Raw genomic sequence first — 13,694 nt, 5'->3', positions numbered from 1 at the left:
TCTAAATTGGTCGCATATGAGTGGCTCTGCAATGGGCTGACACTTCATGTCTGGTTACTTGCTGCCTTTCTCCCATATCTGTCAAGACCAATCCTGGCCCCACATGACCCTGTTTTGGATTGGGATGGATGAAGATTTTTATGTTGTTATCCTTACACTTTATACCACTTGGTAAAAATCTTTCCCATATTCGGTTCTTGCAGTGTGGCGGTAACTAGAAAAACAGAGTCCATACCATGACCTTTAGTTTAAGTAACAATTGGGTTCTTCTCACATTTTACAAGTTTTTAAGTGTTCGATTTACTGCATTTTCTCAGATTATTTCAGTATCTTTGGCACTCTGGGTAAGATTCCTGTTGAACAGTTCCAAAGTTCTGGGTTCAAATCCCAGTCCTTGCTATCATCTGGGTGGAATCTGTACATTGTTTGTGTGTCTTTGTGAGATTTTTTCTTTTCTATTTCAGCTTCTTCCCACATCCAAAAGACCTGCTTGTTGGAATAACTGCTTATTTTAAATTGGCTTTATGTAATTGTGTGTTAAAAGGTAGATTTGACATGTGAATGAATAAATCAATGAATGTGTGGCCTGGTGGCCTGTCTGGGAAAATTTCCTACATTCTCCCCAAAACTGCCAGAATAGGCTCCAGCTTCTTATGACCTCTATTTGAATTGTATGGATTTGAGAATAAATGAATAAATACATTTCTCGCTATGGTCTGCAGTTGACTGGCAGCCTCAAGTAAGCAATAAGTCATGACGCAAGGCATCATTCAGTCCATCTATCTTTCAACACAATTTATTTCAGGACTGTACCAAGTATTTCCAATTTTGTCAAAAGACAGATAGAGAGAGTTTGGGAGCATGCGCTGAAACGGCTGTCAATAAATTGTCAATTATATTTTAAAAACAATTTTTTAATACTCAACAGAAAGCATTGATCACACATTTGAATGATAATAGTTAGACATTTTATTATTCTTGGTTTCCTGTTTCATTTCAGTCTCACAGTAGCTGAAAATTATTCATAATAAGTTCTTTGTTTAAACACCCATGACCCAGTTTTGACTTTTAGGTGATAATCTGCAAAAAAATAAATAAATAAAACTTCATCACATGTCATTATTGTATTACTGCTTGTTGCTGGGATGAAGACTTATACAGATGTTGCACAAATGCTTTCATTACCCTAATCTTCAGGCAAGCTGTTGTGCTGCCTAGTGCTCCTCAGTGCCAAACCTACAAATGTACATGAAAGCATTGTATTTAGACAGATACACTTGTCTTAAAATAAATTTTAAACCACGCCATTGGTCATCTAGCATACATGCGACCGCTGCACCTTGTCATGGTTCATCAGATGGGTTGGCAGAAAGGTCTGTTCAGACTTTCTCAACAATGCAAAGAAAAGCCAAGCAAAATTACACCTTTTATTGGCTAACGAAAAAGATTACAATATGCAAGCTTTCGAGGCAACTCAGACCCCTTCTTCAGGCCAATTAAAAAAAAAAACAGAAAAAGAATTAGATCTGCAAATGTTGTCAGAGTGTTCTGTTCAATGAATCATGTGCCAACCTACCTTGGGGCTTTCTCCTGCAGGGACATTGCAGAGCTGTAGACTAAAGTCAACATTTGAATTGGTGCATTCTCACCAAGCAATGCAAACAAAAACAAAGTGTTTCAGTATAAAAAATTGCATGGCTACAATAAATATCAGTCATGGGCCAAGCAGGTGCAAAAAGTTATTGTAATTGTAACTATCCTGTTACCTTATAAGGTCAAGCTTTTGGTTGGCAACATTGTGATCAGTCACATTCATCAGGCACTTCCAAGAAATGAGGAGTAGACTTGGCTAAAACCTACCAGGTGTGTTATATCTGCACCGCCTTGCGACAGGGCCATGTTTTGTACAGACTTTGATCGCCTTGACTCTGCACATGCCTTTTTAAAATGTGAGATACTGTTGCACGTGTACTAATAGTTGTGCTGTCATCATTTTGGCATAAATAGCAAGGGGCGCTCACAATCACCAGAAAAAATGGATGCCTAGGGATGTTTCTACTGATAGCTAGGACACTGTTTTAGATCTGTTGGTTTAAAATGCTGAGGAACTAGATAAAGGTGAAACAATTGGATTGGCATTCAAAGGGAAGCACAATTACTAAGGACCGTTAAAAAGTAAGGCAACTTAAACACTCTGAAAATAAAATTAACATAAGACAACAAAAAAGGTGTGGTGTTAGATCATTATACAGTATAAAGTAAAAAAAAACAACCTTGTTTATCAAAGTAGAAGCATATCAGTGTTGTATTAATAAAAATATAGTAATTTACATATGCCAGCTGCTTTAACAGGGAGAATTACAGTAATATGAAGAGCAGTGTTGACAGCAGTAGCAGACTCCCTCCTGTACTTACTCTTCATGTACTGTTGAGTTTAGTTAAGATTTCAGTTTTGGCTTTTACATTGGGAAGAGATTATAGCTGACGAGTGTAAAAGAGGCCCATCTGTAGGCCTGCTGCTATAATATTAATTAGTACTAGGAAGATTTGCCCCCTGCTTGCTTCGCTCGACCACCCCCTAATCACCGGGGAGTGCTATGCGCTAACCACTTCGCGTATCTGCCACTTGTGTTGTGAAAAGGGGGGCTGAACACACACTAAGGAGATGCAGTTGCTTCTCCAAAACCCCTTCTTAAACGGTGATACATTGGGAAAGAAATAATTTTTTTTTTTACCTCCTCTTTGCTCGATCAGCTGTTGGCTTGCTGCTGCCGTACTGCGTGATCTGCATGTCACGCAGCACTTCAAACATTTCAAGGCTTGTACAGCAGCTGTCCTTTTGTCTCACTGCCTTATCCCGTGGGACATTAAAGTGTCTCCGAGAAAATCACGTCTCGTCTCCTTCCAAGCCTTCCAAGATTTTTTTTTTATAATGGAGAGATTAGTACATATCACAATGCAGTAGGAAAAGTGGGTAAAACCAGCAGACTTAGCTACAGGTGCAAATAGCCAAAGTATTCTCCTATGTCAAATACGATGGCTAGTTCCATTCATTTATTTGAAATTGACAGATTGAGTATATAAAAGCAGTATGAAATTTAAAATATGTTTGTACCCTAATAGACAGATAGATAAATAGAGAACAGATTTAGTTTTTGGAGTTTTTGTGTTCCTCTTTGTCCTTTGCCACCTGCCCATAGTTCAACAATTAATTAATGGATACCTATTGATTGGGTCAATTTACATTAAACAGTTTCAAACCACTTGTTTAACAAATCTGTATTTTTTGTGTACTCATTATGTAATTAGTAGGTTGGTCAGTTTGTATTTGTATCTATCTGTGAACTTATCACTGTACTCTGCGTCTGTGGCCAGCAGTGTGGTGTAGTGGTTAAGGCTTTGGACTTCAAATCCCGCTACTGATGCTGTGTGACCATTAGCAAGTCACTTGACCTGCCTGTGCTCCAATTAGAAAACCAAAAGAAATGTAACATATTGTATCATAAATGGTGTAAATTGCCTTGGATAAAGGTGTCAGCCAAACAAGTACAGTAAAAATAAATGTCTGCATTCAGCAAAGAGCGCTATACAAAAATAAATCAAACTGAATTGGATTTACTCCATTGATGCTTCAGTGCTTGCCTTTCAAGCACTCACTATCATTATTAAGACCTAACCTTTGTAAAGCATGAACAAGAGGGACATGAATTGTAGTGCTGGCTATTATTTAGCAAACTTACAAAATTATTGGTCTTCTTTTCTAATGTATCAAAGTAGCTAGCTACTTGTACATGCCAGGCTTTCACTGTTCAGTAAGTCCTTGAGTTCTGTCAATTTAATCATCCATCCATTATCCAACTCGCTGAATACGAACACAGGGTCACGGGGGTCTGCTGGAGCCAATCCCAGCCAACACAGGGCACAAGGCAGGAACCAATCCCAGGCAGGGTGCCAACCCACCGCAGGACACACACAAACACACCCACACACCAAGCACACACCAGGGACAATTTAGAATCACCAATCCACCTAACCTGCATGTCTTTGGACTGTGGGAGGACCCACAAGCGAACCCGGGTCTCCTAACTGCGAGGCAGCAGCGCTACCACTGCTCCACCATGCTGCGTCAATTTAATCAAGTTTGACATAATCTAGATGTCATGAATTATTCTGTACCCTGGATGGTACGATGATATTACCTGAAGAGCATAAATCAGTAAGAAAGTAGGCTTACCAACCTGGTTATCCATTTAATATTGCCAGTGGTCCTATTCACCACACAATGAAGCTAGGAAATGCAAAAGCAGGAATATACAAATGTTTAGTTTAACATTTCCCAAATCTTAGGTTTTAGTTTACTAATAGTTTTAATAATTGAGTAGGTAGACAGTTTATATAAAGTAATATGTATATCCCTTTTAAACATTTCCATGTTAGACTGATGAAATCATACATGTACATATTTCCCATTTTTATGTAAAGTTTAAATGATATTGTTATTTAACAAGAGAATGCAAATATATATATTTTTGGTACTTTTGAATTGATCTTTTAAATCATAAACATTGGCTTTAAATCATGGTATAAAATTAAATTTAAATTAATCAAGTTTCAAAGATGAAGAATGATATGCTTTGCATATTCATTTCATACATTTCAGGAACAAACACTTTTGCATACCATGTGAAATCCAAGCAAATAGCCTAATAATTAAATTTTACTGAGGCTCAAAGTTAACTTTTTAGAAATGCATTCCAGTCCTTAAAGCACACTTCATTATTAATGTATCTGTAAATTTTCAAATTCTCCTCGTTGTATCTATTGAGGGGTGGCATGGTGGCACAGTGGTAGCGCTGCTGCCTCACAGTTAGGAGACCTGGGTTTGCTTCCTGGGTCCTCCCTGCGTGGAGTTTGCATGTTCTCTCTTCTCTGCATGGGTTTCCTCTGGGTCCTCCGGTTTCCTCCCACAGTGCAAAAACATGCAGGTTAGGTGCATTGGTGATCCTAAATTGTCCCCAGTGTGTGCTGGGTGTGTGTGCCCTGTGATGGGCTGGTGCCCTGCCCGGGATTTGTTCCTGCCTTGTGCCCTGTGTTGGCTGGGATTGGCTCCAGCAGACCCCCGTGACTCTGTGTTAGGGAATAGCGGGTTGGATGATGACTGATTGACTGACTGTAACTATGGAGGATGTGTTAAAGTGAAAAATATATTACCTAGTGCAGTAATGAGCAAAACCAACAAAAAATGGGATGGTGAATGCATGGATGGGTGAATAGATGGATGGATGGAGGGAAAGACAGCTTTTTGAATGATAACCAGTGTATATGACTAAAATTTGGATTATGCCCTTCAGTTAAGGAACCCAATGACAGAAAAAAATGAACCTCTTAATTACAAAAATGTTTACAAAAAAGCCACTGACCAATTAAATTCATTGGGATACAGGATTTGCATAGTTACATATTTTAAATAACTATAAAATTATGTAGCAGATTAAATTTTCAAAAGAATATGCAAATAGAGTCCAGGCGTTTAAAAGGTGTTAACTAAGAAGTCCCACTTTTCAGGTTCTGGTAAAGACAATACTGTATTAGTGCAATAGAGCTGAACCTCACATTCAGGAGAAGTAATACAGATTTTGTTCAGGCTGTGAAATAGAAGACCAACTTTTTGATCTTGCACAAATATATAAAGAGTCACAACAGTTTCACACTCTTGTCTACATGTGCTTTGCAGACTTGGAAAGGTGTTACGAGAGTATGGGGTTCTGGGTGCACTGCTTCTTGCCATTCGGCTATTGTATTGGCAGAGAGTGACATCAGTGATTACCTACCTGTGAAGGTTTACTGGACTCATTCTCTATTACAGGGTGAGGAAATCAGCAAGTTATTTCAGTGTAATAAATTAACTCTGACACCCTTTTCATAGTCAGGGTGACAAGACACAGACAAGGCTCAGATGCCATTCAGTCTGGTACCGAAGAGTTGCATCTCTGCTGTTTGCGGATGATGTTGACTGATGTTGACTGCTATGGCTTCATCATCATGCTGTGATCTGCATCGCACACTTTCATGCTCTGGAGCTGTGTGTGATACAGTTAAGTTGTGAATTAGAATTTTCAAATTCAAGAACAGGGTCCTGTTCTGGAAAAGGGCACCTTGCTTCCTAAACAGAACTGATAAATTGTTGGCCCAGGTAAGAGTTCAAGTACCTTGGAGGTTTCTTCATCAGGGAAGGCTAGAAAGTAAGCAGAATTGAGGAAAATGATTGGAAATTTCTCCTCCATTCACTCTATAATCTGGACTTTGTCCTATAAAAATGTAGCCTCTTTATAAAATATCAGATAAAAGTAATCAATCTGAGACCACTGAGGGTGTCCAGGAAGCAGATTACCACTAATTGTGTATTTCTGTAATAGAATCCAACTGTAAAGATATCGTCAGACCTTTATATTCATGTATAGACTTCCGACCTATATATAGACATTTGACTAATTTATATCTATTATGCCAGGGATTTGGTAGAGAGGTAAACTCAAACGTTTGCTTAATCACAGTATCTTCAAAATTACTTTGTTTCCAGGTGGTAAAGTCCAGAATCCACCACCCTGAATTACTACCTGTTTTCTATCTATACATTTATTCAGCTAGAGCAATCTGCATCACAAACTAATGGATCCTCTAGTGAGACCATTCAAAATTATGATTCTGCTGTTTCCGTGTCCAGTAAACTTGTGATCTGCGAATAGAAACTGTCTCTGAATCTACTGTTGTGAGTGTGACCTCCTGGACCATTTGCTAAAAGGGAGGAGTGACAAAAACAACTGTATAGGATGGTTGAAGTTTTTAATTATACTGTATGCAAGTATCATATATGTCCTGAACAGAATGTAGCTGGATGTATTCTGTGCCACCCCCACAACCCTCTGCAATGTTTTGCAATGTTGAGCTGAGCAAGTGCTGTACCAGGATGTGATGCAGCCATTGCGCCTGTAGAAGATAGTGGAAAAAATGGTAAAATCTGAGCTTTAATCAGATGTCGGAGGATGTAAAGGAATTGGTGAGCTTCCTTACATTAGAACATCAAACTGATAAATGAGGGGAGACTATTCAGTTCATTAAGCTTGTTTGTTTAGTTAATAGCTAAACTGTCTCAATAACATATCCAGATACTGTATTTTGTAAAGTTTTTCAAGGTTTCTGGTTCAACTACATGTCTTGGCAGTTTGTTCCAGATTCCCATAACTTTTTCTGTAAAGAAGAGAAGTGTTTTCTGGCTTCAATCTTAAATGCAATTTTACTTCCACTGGTGTCCTCAAATACATCATTCACACTTAACAAATTGAAAGAATTCTTCTGGATCTACTTTATCTCTGCCTTTGAGAATTTTGAAGACCTGGATTAAGACCCCATGCAGTATTTCCTGCTTGAGACTAAAAAGGTGTAATGCTCTGTCAGAGTATGGTGTGTCCTTAAGTGTTGGGATATACTTAGTTACTCCTCTCTGCACAGCTTCATGTGTTGCTATGTCTTTTTTGTAGTGTGGTGACCAGAACTGCACACAATACTTTAGATGTGGTCTCACTAGTGTATTGTCTATGCATAACATCCATTGATTTATATTCAACCATTTTTATGATATAACCTAACATTTTATTTGCCTTTTTAATGAGCTTTTGCGAATTGCTTAGATGATGAAAATGTTCTGTCAACATAAACCCCTAAGTTCTTGTCAGATATTACTTTCTGTAGTAGAGGATGTCTCCCATCTTCTTCTTATATAATACGCTACCATGGCTGTCCGTTTGTTTGTCCAGGATTTTAAATCACCTGCAGCTCGCAAACCGTTTAAACTATTGACCTGAAATTTGGTACACATATACTACGTGACATCTACCATCCACTTTCGGGGTGATGATTGACCTCCAAGGTTATTCCTCTTTATATCTTTATTTTATTTTATTGTAGAATCAACTCTCAGCAGCGGGCAACAGGGTGGCCGTGTGGCGCATGCGTATGGGCGTCGTTCTCATTCCACGCCACCTTCGCCATCACTTCCCCTACCTCTTCATATCTTAAATCATTCTTGAGGCAGACTGAAGACTTAAGTGCCAGCTTAAGTGAAAAATGAAAGAAAACGTACTAAGTAATTGCAACACAAACACTGACTTAAATAGTTTTAACGCAAAAAAATGCTGATGAAAGAAGAGAAGAAGGGGCCACTAGGGTGAAGAAAAGAAGAGCTGCTCAGGAAGCAGCAAGCACATCACCCTCTGAGCAAACAAATGCTAAACATATAGAGAAAGAGTATGAAAACTATGAATGCTCAAGTCAAGTATATTCACTGTACATTATCGTGCAGTGCGCCGTTACTGGTGTATTTATAATTGACGTTCCTAGCACTTTGCAGTTTTCTATTTTAAATCACATCATCCAAAGTGTTTGCCAAGTTCGGAAGCTTGTCCAGGTCTTTTTGATTCTATCTACTGCCTCACCAGTGTCTTCCATTCCTAAACATTTAATGTCATATGTGAATTTCATAAATTTACTAACTTGACAAAAGCTGAAAAGTGTTGTGCCTGTTTCACTTTATTACTGATGGTCTATCCAAGAAATGTAAAGTTGCTCATTCTCTCAACAGCACCCCCTTCGCTGGAGATGGGCTTGTGGTCTGTCTTCTGCTTCCTGGTTTTTCTAACATCTAAAACTGTTGTTCTAGCACAGCTATGTCAGCAGGGTAAATATCTTCTCTGTCATTTGTCTCCACATTATTGATGATTCGACCTATGATGGTGGTGTCATCAGCAAACTGAATGATTGAGTTTAGCCACACAATGAAAGGTAAACAATGAGTACAGAAGAGAGCTCAGCACACTACCCATAGAGTGCCTGTTCTGAGGGTCAGAGTGGAGGATGTGATTCTGACAATTCATCCATGATGACGTCCTCCAGTTAAGAAGTTCAAAATCCACTTACAGAGGGTGGCAAGTTCCAGGTTCTGGAGTTTGGTAGTCCTCTTTCCTGGTACAAAAATGCTAATGCTGAGCTGTAGTCTATAAACTGTATTTTTTGTATATGTGTTAATTATTATCCAGATGTACCAAGATGGTATTAATTGGAAGAGACTTAGTATTAGTGGACCTGTTGTCACAATATGCAAACTGGAGGTGGTCCAGATTATCTTAAGTATCATTTTTACACCAGCCTGTCAGAGTACTTCATCATGACTGAAGTGAGTACCACCAGTCTGTAGTTATTCAAACTGAAAGATTACTGGCCACTGTTCCCAGTTTGTATTGTACCATTCAGTCCGGAGTGAAGCCTGGAGGGAAAATTGCTGTTGAGTCGAGTGGAGAGGGCAGACAATGGCACAGAGGACTGACATCAGGATATGATTGACAGTAAAGAGAAGAAAAGGGGTGGCACCCTGAACAGAGGGGTGAGGAACGAAGGCAGGGATTTATGGGTGGTTCAAATTAAGTAGAGGTAGAGAGAGAGAGAGAGAGGAGAAGTTGAGCTGGGCATGTGAGGGGGGATACAGATGTGGAACCAGAGGTTTTTTTTTTTTTTTTTTTTTTGGTCCGTTGATGGCATCTCTCAGGGCCATAACAATGAGAGACTCATAGTTATAATTGTAAATAGTTCAAGTTCAAAGTCATTCATTTATATTCATGTATTTTTTGGACTGTTCAAATAAACTTATCTGCAATTCCTTCTTTGTCCTGCTGTTTCTTCCTTTTCAAACCTGACTTGGTGAAGTCGCTACTATATTGTGTTTGACTTTGGACTGGAATGGGTTGGATGAATGTTTGAGTTTGATATTTCATATATATGGATATTTTCTGTATTAATGTATTGAGTAATTCTGATTATATTTGTAAAAATGTGATCACAAAATTCAGAGAGTAAACAAAGTTATGTAGATTTGATTGTCATGAAAAAGTATCTATTCAACCTCTTTATTTAATTATAAAACTGATAATGTCATATGTTGGGATCTCCAAAAAATCTCCAGAAATCTGGTATGAATTTGAATAAGTACAAGATTAGTCTCTGCTCAATAAGTGGTCTAAATAGACTAAATATTTGGCTTTTTCTTTCTATTACTGGCTGCACCGCATAGTCCACTGGTGCTGACTTCTGCAGACATTGTAATGGCTGGTGGGAAAGTTTCATGATTTTGAAGAAAAATTCTACACAATAATCTGATAATAGAAAAAGGAAATGACTGCAGTAATTGTACTTTCCATTGCCATCCAGACAGCCCCTCTGACTATCAAAGGCCCAAAGGTTTTGTGCAAAGCTGCAGAGATTTTTATAACATTCTTGTTTTATAATACCCATTACTCCCTCAAATAACAAGCTTTACTGAAATTCTTTTGTTCATTTCACTTTATAAAAAAATGCACCTACATTCATTGTTATCAAATCAAATATTGATGCTGAGCGTGTTTTATGTACTTCCTCCTTCTTTAAAGAGGACTGTTTTCCAACTGATTAAAAGACTGCCATGTTTATTGACATAACTTTACTGCAATATTGACATGTATAGTCCTGCAAGCTTATTGTTTTGCACAATTTTGCCTCACATATTAAAATCTTTTTCCCCCTTGTCATTTTGTCTAATTTCCAAAATGAATCAGAAAGCAATTCATGCCATCTGAATGAAAACACAAAAAAGCAATTAAATGGACGTCTTTGGTTCCTAACAACAGCTGGAAGAGCTCACCAACACAGAAACTGGATAGGACTTAGAGGACTTACCTCAGATAAATTTGTAGGTATTCTGTGTTTTATATTTAAGAGCAAGATGTTGACTTAACTATGTAGCGCTCTTTGTTTTCTGGAAAGCAAATGTAGAAAATGAGGGTTTCAAATAAAGAGAAAAAACTCTCAAATTGCTTCTTAAATAGAGAGCAGTCCATTCAGTGCATCAGGTTTGTTTGGTTAGCTAATTGCTAAGTTGTTCCAATGTCTCATCCAGACGTTTTCTTAATGCCGCCAGGTTCTCCGCTTCATCTACATTTTAACAACCATTTGGCTGAATAAGTGCTTCCTGCTTAAAAGCACTTCCCTTTAATTTCCACTGGTGTCCTTATGTGTCAGTGCTGTCATGGGAATTGGGGGAGAATGTAAAGCCAAAGTCATATATAACCTCTTCACCATCTATACCTTAAGGGACATAAGCTTGTGGTTACAAAATGATAATCAATGCATGTATTGATGGAAAATGCAAAGTCATTACTTCTAAAAATAAATAAAATAAAGGTAAAAAATACACAAGTGCACTATTTGCAGTCTTATAGCAGCACATTTGCCCTTTTCACCTGTTTCATCATAGTCTAATGTGTGGGCTTTATCAAACAACTTACTTTACTTTCAAAAAGCATAAAAAAGTTAAATTAACATCATTATGGCTACAAACATCACATAATCATCCCAGATGTAAATCCCAGATGATAAAATATCCCTCATGAAAAGTTCTTTGAATTGAAGATGCTGAATGATGCTGGGCTCCACATGTGATGACGTAAAATGAGAACTCTTTTTATTTTATTAGGATTCCACCTGTAAGAACACATTTTAGTTTAGTGGAAGGTAATACAATGTGAAAATCCATTCTGGATTTGCTTGTTTGCATACAATCCCAAAGTAAAGTCATGAGAGCACTTTGCAATGATTCCTGATCTGCTTACGCCTCTTGGAAAATACAGCAAGACTGCAGGCTTCTTGCAGACAAAAGGCGAAGAGTTAAGACAGTAACACACTTATGTAAGGATGACTAGAAAGACTGAGATTGAAAAGAGAAAAATGGGAGACAGAACATAGTGTAAAATGGCAAGGCAGAAACCTAGCCAGAAAGCGGGCAATTGTCAAGAAACCAAATGTCAAACCGGAAGTAAAATGAAAAAAAAAATCATCAAAACTCCTATTACTCATTTAGAATTTTTGCCCCTAACTATACTAGAAAAATCAACTGCCATTTGTGATTGTTTTTAGGTCAAATCTAGGACATTGTGATATGGGCACCATATGGCATCTTGTGAATGGCAACAGCCATAGGAAAAATAAACAAGATGGCAGTGCCAACTAAACAAAATGACATCTTCTGCAAACAAAACATAAAACCAAAAAGGTGAACTCACGGCATGCATCTCACAAAAATGTAAATAGTTCAAAACAACAAATCATAACATAACACAAGCAAATCTGAGAAGATAAAGGATTCTACAAAGATAAAAAACAAAGTTCATGGCTACTTAGACTTTATGAAGAAAAATCCATGACAAAGCTGAGATCCACAGTGGAAACTGGTAATATTTTGTATGAATGCATGCTTTTGTTTGTTAAATGTGCACTTGGCTTGAAGACACAAAGCTCCATATTCATTTTCTAATGTTCCCATAGAAACTGCGTCACATTCAGCAAGCGCATGTACATAACGAATGTGCATGTCTCTTAAAAATCTTTCAGCCTGTTCCTTACATGGTAACTTCTACACATCAGAGCTGCTCTGAAGGATGTAAAAAAACAGAAAAATACGTGTGGAGATATCTAAGTATGAGTCACCTGGGAGAGGGTTAATATAGGCTCACTAGCAAGCCGATTTTGCATATAGTTTGTCGGAAGCATTATGCATTATGCATGCAGTGAATTTTTTTTGTTGGGGTCACCTGTGTAATGCTAAAACCGCATACTGTATGTCAAATACAAGTAATATATATCTGTACTGTATGTGATTAACATGTTCAAATAAAACAACTCTGTTAGAGCCATGCTTCTGAGAATTTTGAAAACATGGATTAACAAGACAAGTATGTAAAAATTAAAACACCTACATGTCTGTGAGTCTGTATGCCTATTAGAGCCAAAAATCCAAGACACGTGACATCTTCAGAGATTAATTCATACCAGCATACAAAAGGAACTTCATTTTCTTGTAGGCTATTTTGGGGGTCTTTTTAATCTGGCCAACCTACTTGATAATGTAGTATGAAGAGGAGGACATAATCCCTTATCAGATGTTACCCCTTATCAGATCTCAACCTGATGTTGTTTTACATAACCTAGGTGAATAGGATAGACTCACCTGTTGGGATGAATGGCCCGTTCGCATCACAATTGTTCAGACGTTCTAATATTCATTGTATAATACATTCTAGTTAAAGGCAAGGGTGCCTTGAAAAATTACATATTTAGGGCTGCTGGGAAGCAAAATACCAGAGATTGAGTTCCAGTAGTATATGTAGCAGAGTGGCAGTGTGAATAACTTCAGCAGTTAGCTTGTGTGAAAAAATGTTCTTCTTCAGATAGCACATGCTAGGCATTACCTTTAGAAGAATCATTTGTTTTTTTATATGCAAATGTCATTTACTCATATTAGCCAAAAGGTGTGATTTTTTCTCATACTTTTAAATTAACTTAATTGGATGAATTATTTTCTAATATCTGTTTTATCTTACAGTAAAAATGTAGTAAAAATACATTATATGGCCAATTGTTTGTGGACACCCCTCCAAATGATTGTATTCAGGTGTTTCAGCTACACCCATTATTTAACACGTGCATAAAATCAAGCACATGTCCATGCAATCACCACTGACAAAGTAATTGTATAGAACAGCTGAAAGATTTAAAATGTGACATTGTCATAGGATGCCACCTTTGCTACAAACTGGAACTGCTCTGTTTAACCT

Source organism: Erpetoichthys calabaricus, chromosome 3 (genome assembly GCF_900747795.2).
Source record: "Erpetoichthys calabaricus chromosome 3, fErpCal1.3, whole genome shotgun sequence".
In the NCBI taxonomy this organism is placed as follows: domain Eukaryota; kingdom Metazoa; phylum Chordata; class Cladistia; order Polypteriformes; family Polypteridae; genus Erpetoichthys; species Erpetoichthys calabaricus.
The sequence above is the reverse complement of the archived record's forward strand: the minus strand, read 5'-3'. Positions refer to the sequence as shown.